Here is an 8,971-nt window from a genome sequence, read left to right on the forward strand (position 1 = left end):
AAAAGAATGTTATGTGCAACACGGTCAAAGGCTTTCTGCAAATCAATTTGGATCATCGCCACGTGGCCCCTAGAGCGTCGCAACACTCTAATACACTTCTTGCGACATGAATATTGGCAAAAATAGATCGTCCCTGAATTCCACATGTTTGATGAGTTCCAACAATTGCTGTTATCACTCCTTGCAATGTTCTAGCTGAAACCTTCCTGAAAATTGTGTAATCAAAATTCGCTAAGCTGGTTGGCAGATACAACTCTAACTCCAACAGCTTTTCAGGATCATCAGCTTTAGGAATTACCACAATATGGCTTTTCCGGAACGAAGGCGGTGTTCTCTTGGATTCATACGCTTCCGTTATTACCCTGTACAAAATTACTGCTATATCTCCTTTGAAGAACTTGTAAAACCACCAACCACCTCTGAGGCGCACTGGAAGGCCGTGCCCCGCGGCTCCGATCGGGACTTTCAGATCCGGCAAATAGATAGAGCTGTGGAAGTCGCCGGTGAGTAGAGGAATGTCACCGGCTACAAGCGCGATGACGAAATTAAAGTTTCCCTGCCTCCCTCCCTCCCTCCCTCCATCTCTGTCTATTACAGTTGGGTGGGCCTAAGTAACTGGAGCAAGTTTCAGTGCCCACGTGAGCCACATGCTCTGCTGCCTGATGTTGACATATGTACAAACAGGCCCACCTGTTCTAGTAGCTAAGAAACGTAGATGCGTGTGCAACTTACTTGTTACACCGACTGTGATGCTTAAAAAGCAAACGTTCGAGGCAGCAAAGGTAAGTGGAATGGAATGAGGGAAGAATGCTTCGATCGCATGAAAACGTCGACCGACGTAGTGCTACCATCTGTCATATCTCTACAGAAAGTTAACGCACCGGGAGTTCAATATTCTCTAAGGTCTATTACAGTCGAATTCCCAGAAGGACTAAGACGGTTTCGGAAAGCTTTCGCTCTTAAATGCCGACGTTCGGCAAGATCCGCCAGCAAGAGAACACTGCGGGGCTGCATGAAAAAAACACTGCGTGCTAAAAAAATGTGGACAGCTTCTCAAATGAGATGGGAAGAGTGAGGAAACGCTGGTGGGTTTCAGTAAATTTGACAGAGGTTTATTTAGGTCTTCCCATCTTATAGGCAGATCGGTAGCCGTCGAGCGCGTACCGTTTCTCTGAACTAGGGGAACACCTGCACGTTAGAGCTTACTCAATCACTAGGCGCAGCCAATCCTCGACGTGCTCCTCCCCACCCGAACGTGCTCCTCCCTACCCGTTTGTTTTGCTTGACTTCGTCCCTAAAGCGGGGTTTCCGTTTTTCCTTCTTGCTTTCTTTTTTAAGTTGTATGCATGGTCTCGGTTCAGCGCTCACCCCCTCCATTGCCCGCAAGGTCCCGATATTTCCGTCTAAGGCGCAGCTTTTTGTCGCAAGAATGACAGGCGGCCCGGGTCCTCATTGATGCCATGGGTGAATGCCTGGAATTTATGTATAAAGTAGGACTCCCTCTGCTCGCGTTCGAGGGAAGAGCGGAAGCCGGACTGCAGGAGAGTGATTCTGATATGCTCAATGGAATGGTCCGGCAGGCGCATATGTTTGGAAAATGGTAGATCCGGCTGTGAGGTGACGTGGGATTTGTGGTTGTTGAATCTGAGTCGGAATGCATTCTCGGTCTGGCCAATATACTCCTTGCCACACATTTCGCAGTGCAGTCTGTATACGACGTTACCGGAATCACAGTCGAGACTTTCTTTTATTCGGAAGTAAAATTTGGAAAAGTTAGATTTTGCCGTGTCGGTTGGGGTGATGAGGGGACAGATTTTGCAGCGCGTTTTCCCGCATGGGCGGCAGCCTGAGTGTTGTTTCGTGATCCCAATTTTAGCCTTAACAAGCATATCTCTTAAGTTCTTGTATTTACGATACACTAAACGGGGTGGTACGGGGAAGATAGCTGACAGGTGCTCACTTTGTCTGATCATGTTGAAATGCTTGCTCAGTATGTTGTTCACTCGCGGCATGTTCGCACCGTATGTTAATATCAGGTTGGTCTGGGGTGTTTTCGTTTTTTGTGAATTGGCTTTTGACAATGCTGACTGGCGGTATGTTTGGCGGGCCCGGTTGATTGCGTCATCAATTATATATTTTCTGGGTAATTTTGATTCAGAAGGGTTTTCTTTAGATTTTGCAAGTTTCTGTCAAATTCTTGGACATCAGAACAGATTCGGCCTGTATGCCTGCAAGTATGGTATTCCAACTTTGCAATGTCGTGGGTGGTTGCTGTCGAAATGCAGGTACTGTTGGCGATCCGTGGGTTTTTGTAGACGGTGGTCGCGAGGGAGTTGCCATGTACCTGAAGGGTTACATCCAGAAAGTTGATAGTATCTTGAGATATGTCGTGGGTGAACGTGATTGATTGATGGAGGCAGTTAAATTTTGAAATGAAGTCGAGAAGGCTCGCTTTGTCGTGGTTCCATATCATGAATATGTCATCTAGAAAACGCCTGTAAAACAGTGGTTTCTTTTCTTGCTTCTCAATGAAAGGAGTTTCCAATGATGCCATAAAAATATTGGCGTAATTTGGAGCCATCTTGGTTCCCATCGCCGTGCCGCTGATCTGAAGGAAGTGCTTTTCGTTGAATTCGAAGTGGTTATAATTTAGTACAATAGTTAGAAGTGTTGCGAGAGTTTCGCTCTCTATGTCTATTGATGGGTTGTTTAAGCCAGTAAATGCTGCCACGGTCGCTGCGATGCCTTCCGAGTGGGGAATATTTGTGTACAATGAACAGACGTCCAGCGTCACCAGAAAACACCCTGGGGAGATGACGATACCAGCAATTTCCTGTAGAAAATGGCTGGTATCTTTGATGTAGGACGGGAACGTAGGGGGGATGTCCTTAATTATGTGATTGATGAAGCTTGAAATTTTTTCTGTCACCGTCCCGTTACTGGATACAATGGGTCTGCCCGGGTGGTTGCTCTTATGTATTTTAGGTAGCAAGTAAAATCGACCAGGGACAGGATGTTCCGGTGACATAATTTTAACCATCGCGGCAGTTATATTACCTTCCGTGACAAGAGATTTGAGGGTGTTGTGAATTTCACTTTCATAGAATTTTGTGGGGCCATTTGGTAGCTCATTATAGAATTGTCTGTCGCTTAGTTGTCGCATTCCCTCTTCCAAGTATTCAGACCTGTCAAGTATAACAATGGCTCCCCCCTTGTCCGCTGGTTTGATAATTATGCTGGTGTCCGCTTGAAGGGAATTTAAAGCTGCTCGCTCTTCTACTGACAGGTTGTTGCGCCCGGGTTGGTGCTGTGCATATGCCCGGATTACATCCTTCTGTACAGCCGCTATATACATATCTAAGTGCTGGTCTCGTCGGTCTTTCGGTGTCCAGGATTTGTTTGACGCACCAGGCAGTTGTGTTTTTGTGTTGGGGCGGTCATGGAAGTATTCCCGGAGACGCAGATTACGTGCGAATGTGTCCAGATCCTGATATAGTTGGAACTCATTGAAATTTCCGGAGGCTGGGCAAAATGTCAAACCTTTTGAGAGAAGTTTTTCTTGAGCCGGGGATAATGTTTTGCTTGACAGATTCACCACGTTCATTTGTTGTGCGTTCACGGGCGAGATATAGCATCGGGACCTGGGGTGACGCCTACGGGATGGGTTGGTTGCACGGGGTGGACTATAAACTGTGGGGAAATGTTATCGCGTTGCAATTTCTTGATTTTTTGTTGTGATATTTCTTTCCTCTTTGTCGTCTCAAAGTTTTTAAGTTCCTTGCATTCTAAGTCGGATAGATTCGATTGCGACCTCTCTAGAATTTCGGCATTTAGAAGCTCCGTGGCCCGTCTTCGGCTGTGCTGCGAAACAATCTCCGTGAGACCCACCGACGCATCGGACAGCACTTTCTCCCATTTCGTGATTTCCTCCGGATTAAATGTGCACATCGAGGGTGTGCAGGCTAGACGAAGGCCTTTTGGTGCGGCGTTCTGGTTGACGTATGTTTCCAAGTGAGCAGCATGCAAATCAAAGCAAACACGCTTGTCGATTAATTTCCTAATTGACAAAAAAGAGGGGGACCATGCATGATCAGGGCGAGCCGTACCTGTCTCCACTGCAAGTCAATTCTCAGCCTCCCGGCTTGGTTGCGACGCCGGGTTCGTGGCCAGGCGTGTCATGTAGCGGCGTTCTGGGACGGGCGGGGCTCGGGAAGGCGTGGGATGGGGCGGACGTTGTGGACACGGCAGGCACGGTGGGCACGGGGGACAGGGTGGCAGGCCGGCCGGGGGAGACGCTTGGTCATGGTTGTCCGTTTCTTCTGTTAGTCGAGGCGCGGAGGCCCAACGCGGGCGATGATAGCGCAGGCGCTCCTTAAAGTGTTGCGCCAGGACCGCGACGCCTTCGAAACTCGCGTGCAGCCCATCGGCGGCGAGGAAGCGCCAAGGGGGAAGTGTCAGGAACCCATGGTCTATGTAGAAAATCCGGGGCCCCAGTACCCCTCCACGGCACAGCTATCGAACCTCCCGGGCGTAGCGCTGGGCCTCCCCGTTAAACCAACGAACAAAGTTCCGGTTGGCACCCCCTCTGCGACGGTTGGGGGCGCGGGGAAGAGGGAGGCTGAGAAGGATGGTCTTCATCTCCGGGCGACGTTGTCGTATCCGCTCCACTGTTCGCTTCAACTCCTCCACCGCCGCCGCCGATCCGCGCCGGGGTATGTCCACCGTACCCACGTGTAGGACAAGGGTCTCCACTCCGGTCGGCAAGTACTCCAGGGTGGCAAGGACATCCTCGAACATCGCTCCGCCGTAGGACACGCCTTCCCGAGCCCCGCCCGTCCCAGAACGCCGCTACATGACACGCCTGGCCACGAACCCGGCGTCGCAACCAAGCCGGGAGGCTGAGAATTGACTTGCAGTGGAGACAGGTACGGCTCGCCCTGATCATGCATGGTCCCCCTCTTTTTTGTCAATTAGGAAATTAATCGACAAGCGTGTTCGCTTTGATTTGCATGCTGCTCACTTGGAAACATACGTCAACCAGAACGCCGCACCAAAAGGCCTTCGTCTAGCCTGCACACCCTCGATTTGCACATTTAATCCGGAGGAAATCACGAAATGGGAGAAAGTGCTGTCCGATGCGTCGGTGGGTCTCACGGAGATTGTTTCGCAGCACAGCCGAAGACGGGCCACGGAGCTTCTAGATGCCGAAATTCTAGAGAGGTCGCAATCGAATCTATCCGACTTAGAATGCAAGGAACTTAAAAACTTTGAGACGACAAAGAGGAAAGAAATATCACAACAAAAAATCAAGAAATTGCAACGCGATAACATTTCCCCACAGTTTATAGTCCACCCCGTGCAACCAACCCATCCCGTAGGCGTCACCCCAGGTCCCGATGCTATATCTCGCCCGTGAACGCACAACAAATGAACGTGGTGAATCTGTCAAGCAAAACATTATCCCCGGCTCAAGAAAAACTTCTCTCAAAAGGTTTGACATTTTGCCCAGCCTCCGGAAATTTCAATGAGTTCCAACTATATCAGGATCTGGACACATTCGCACGTAATCTGCGTCTCCGGGAATACTTCCATGACCGCCCCAACACAAAAACACAACTGCCTGGTGCGTCAAACAAATCCTGGACACCGAAAGACCGACGAGACCAGCACTTAGATATGTATATAGCGGCTGTACAGAAGGATGTAATCCGGGCATATGCACAGCACCAACCCGGGCGCAACAACCTGTCAGTAGAAGAGCGAGCAGCTTTAAATTCCCTTCAAGCGGACACCAGCATAATTATCAAACCAGCGGACAAGGGGGGAGCCATTGTTATACTTGACAGGTCTGAATACTTGGAAGAGGGAATGCGACAACTAAGCGACAGACAATTCTATAATGAGCTACCAAATGACCCCACAAAACTCTATGAAAGTGAAATTCACAACACCCTCAAATCTCTTGTCACGGAAGGTAATATAACTGCCGCGATGGTTAAAATTATGTCACCGGAACATCCTGTCCCCGGTCGATTTTACTTGCTACCTAAAATACATAAGAGCAACCACCCAGGCAGACCCATTGTATCCAGTAACGGGACGGTGACAGAAAAAATTTCAAGCTTCATCAATCACATAATTAAGGACATCCCCCCTACGTTCCCGTCCTACATCAAAGATACCAGCCATTTTCTACAGGAAATTGCTGGTATCGTCATCTCCCCAGGGTGTTTTCTGTGACGCTGGACGTCTGTTCATTGTACACAAATATTCCCCACTCGGAAGGCATCGCAGCGACCGTGGCAGCATTTACTGGCTTAAACAACCCATCAATAGACATAGAGAGCGAAACTCTCGCAACACTTCTAACTATTGTACTAAATTATAACCACTTCGAATTCAACGAAAAGCACTTCCTTCAGATCAGTGGCACGGCGATGGGAACCAAGATGGCTCCAAATTACGCCAATATTTTTATGGCATCATTGGAAACTCCTTTCATTGAGAAGCAAGAAAAGAAACCACTGTTTTACAGGCGTTTTCTAGATGACATATTCATGATATGGAACCACGACAAAGCGATCCTTCTCGACTTCATTTCAAAATTTAACTGCCTCCATCAATCAATCACGTTCACCCACGACATATCTCAAGATACTATCAACTTTCTGGATGTAACCCTTCAGGTACATGGCAACTCCCTCGCGACCACCGTCTACAAAAACCCACGGATCGCCAACAGTACCTGCATTTCGACAGCAACCACCCACGACATTGCAAAGTTGGAATACCATACTTGCAGGCATACAGGCCGAATCTGTTCTGATGTCCAAGAATTTGACAGAAACTTGCAAAATCTAAAGAACACCCTTCTGAATCAAAATTACCCAGAAAATATATAATTGATGACGCAATCAACCGGGCCCGCCAAACATACCGCCAGTCAGCATTGTCAAAAGCCAATTCACAAAAAACGAAAACACCCCAGACCAACCTGATATTAACATACGGTGCGAACATGCCACGAGTGAACAACATACTGAGCAAGCATTTCAACATGATCAGACAAAGTGAGCACCTGTCAGCTATCTTCCCCGTACCACCCCGTTTAGTGTATCGTAAATACAAGAACTTAAGAGATATGCTTGTTAAGGCTAAAATTGGGATCACGAAACAACACTCAGGCTGCCGCCCATGCGGGAAAACGCGCTGCAAAATCTGTCCCCTCATCACCCCAACCGACACGGCAAAATCTAACTTTTCCAAATTTTCCTTCCGAATAAAAGAAGGTCTCGACTGTGATTCCGGTAACGTCGTATACAGACTGCACTGCGAAATGTGTGGCAAGGAGTATATTGGCCAGACCGAGAATGCATTCCGACTCAGATTCAACAACCACAAATCCCACGTCACCTCACAGCCGGATCTACCATTTTCCAAACATATGCGCCTGCCGGACCATTCCATTGAGCATATCAGAATCACTCTCCTGCAGTCCGGCTTCCGCTCTTCCCTCGAACGCGAGCAGAGGGAGTCCTACTTTATACATAAATTCCAGGCATTCACCCATGGCATCAATGAGGACCCGGGCCGCCTGTTATTCTTGCGACAAAAAGCTGCGCCTTAGACGGAAATATCGGGACCTTGCGGGCAATGGAGGGGGTGAGCGCGGAACCGAGACCATGCATACAACTTAAAAAAGAAAGCAAGAAGGAAAAAAGGAAACCCCGCTTTAGGGACGAAGTCAAGCAAAACAAACGGGTAGAACGCCCCCCCCCCCCTTCCCCGCCCGTTCGGCAACCACCACCAGCCTAATCAGTGACCTTGAACAGCTGTGAGCGCGCCCCACGGGCCCGCCGACGCACAGCGGCCTGAATTATGACCGCTGCACCACTGACAGACAAACGACCGAAGAATGCGCCGCAAATGAAACCAAATCCCAGTGTGACTTGTTCCGCGGCTCGCTGGCCGCGTAGCAAAGCTTGGCTGCACCACTCGGTTTCGTCGAAGCGGCGCCAAGACGAGAGCTACTGTAGGTTTAACCAGTAGTAAAACAAAACCGAAAATGGGACAGAAAATTCCGAGTATGGCGCGGGGACCATGCGTCGAAGGGCGGGCCGTGCATGCATGCGGCCTTGGAGTTTGACCGAATCGAATATCCATGCCTGTGCCGCCATCTTATGTCCGTCTCCCTTCATCCCTCCCCCCCCCCCCTTTTTTTTTGCCCCTTTTCTTCTTCCCGCTGACTACTTTTACACCATTTGCGGAGCGCGCAGGACTCACTGTTGTTTTTGATCTTGTGTTGGCTTGTGTGCCTCCTGTTACGTGTTTTCGTGCTGCCTTTTCGTCCGTGTTCTTTCCCCTTCCCTCACCTTCCACCTTTCTAGCCAATCGGAATGCCTCACTTGCTCAAACTGTTTGAAACACCCCTCACCCGCGACCTCTCCTGCAGGGGTGAGGGAAGTAACCCTCCCTCACAGAAGTTTTTGTATAAAGACGCAATGTGAGAAATTAAAATACAGCCCTGAAGAAGGAGTTTCTAACTCCGAAACTGTTGGCAACAAAAACGGGAAACGTGTCAGTCGACTTCTTTCACTATTTTTATACTGGCCCATCGAACCTCATGATCTCATGATCTCTCTCTCTCTCTCTCTCTCTCTCTCTCTCTCTCTCTCTATATATATATATATATATATATATATATATATATATATATATACATATATATATATATATATATATATACATACATATATATATATATTATATATATATATATATATATATATATATATATATATATGTATATATATATATATATATATATATATATATGTATATATATATATATATATATATATATATATATATATATATATATATATATATATATATATATATATATATATATATATATATATATATATATATATAGATCTATATATTGTAGCGCTGGCCATTAAAGGGTTCC

Source organism: Haemaphysalis longicornis, unplaced genomic scaffold (assembly GCF_048455015.1).
Source record: "Haemaphysalis longicornis isolate Haplotype H1 unplaced genomic scaffold, Haemaphysalis longicornis Haplotype H1 scaffold_12, whole genome shotgun sequence".
In the NCBI taxonomy this organism is placed as follows: Eukaryota; Metazoa; Arthropoda; class Arachnida; order Ixodida; family Ixodidae; genus Haemaphysalis; species Haemaphysalis longicornis.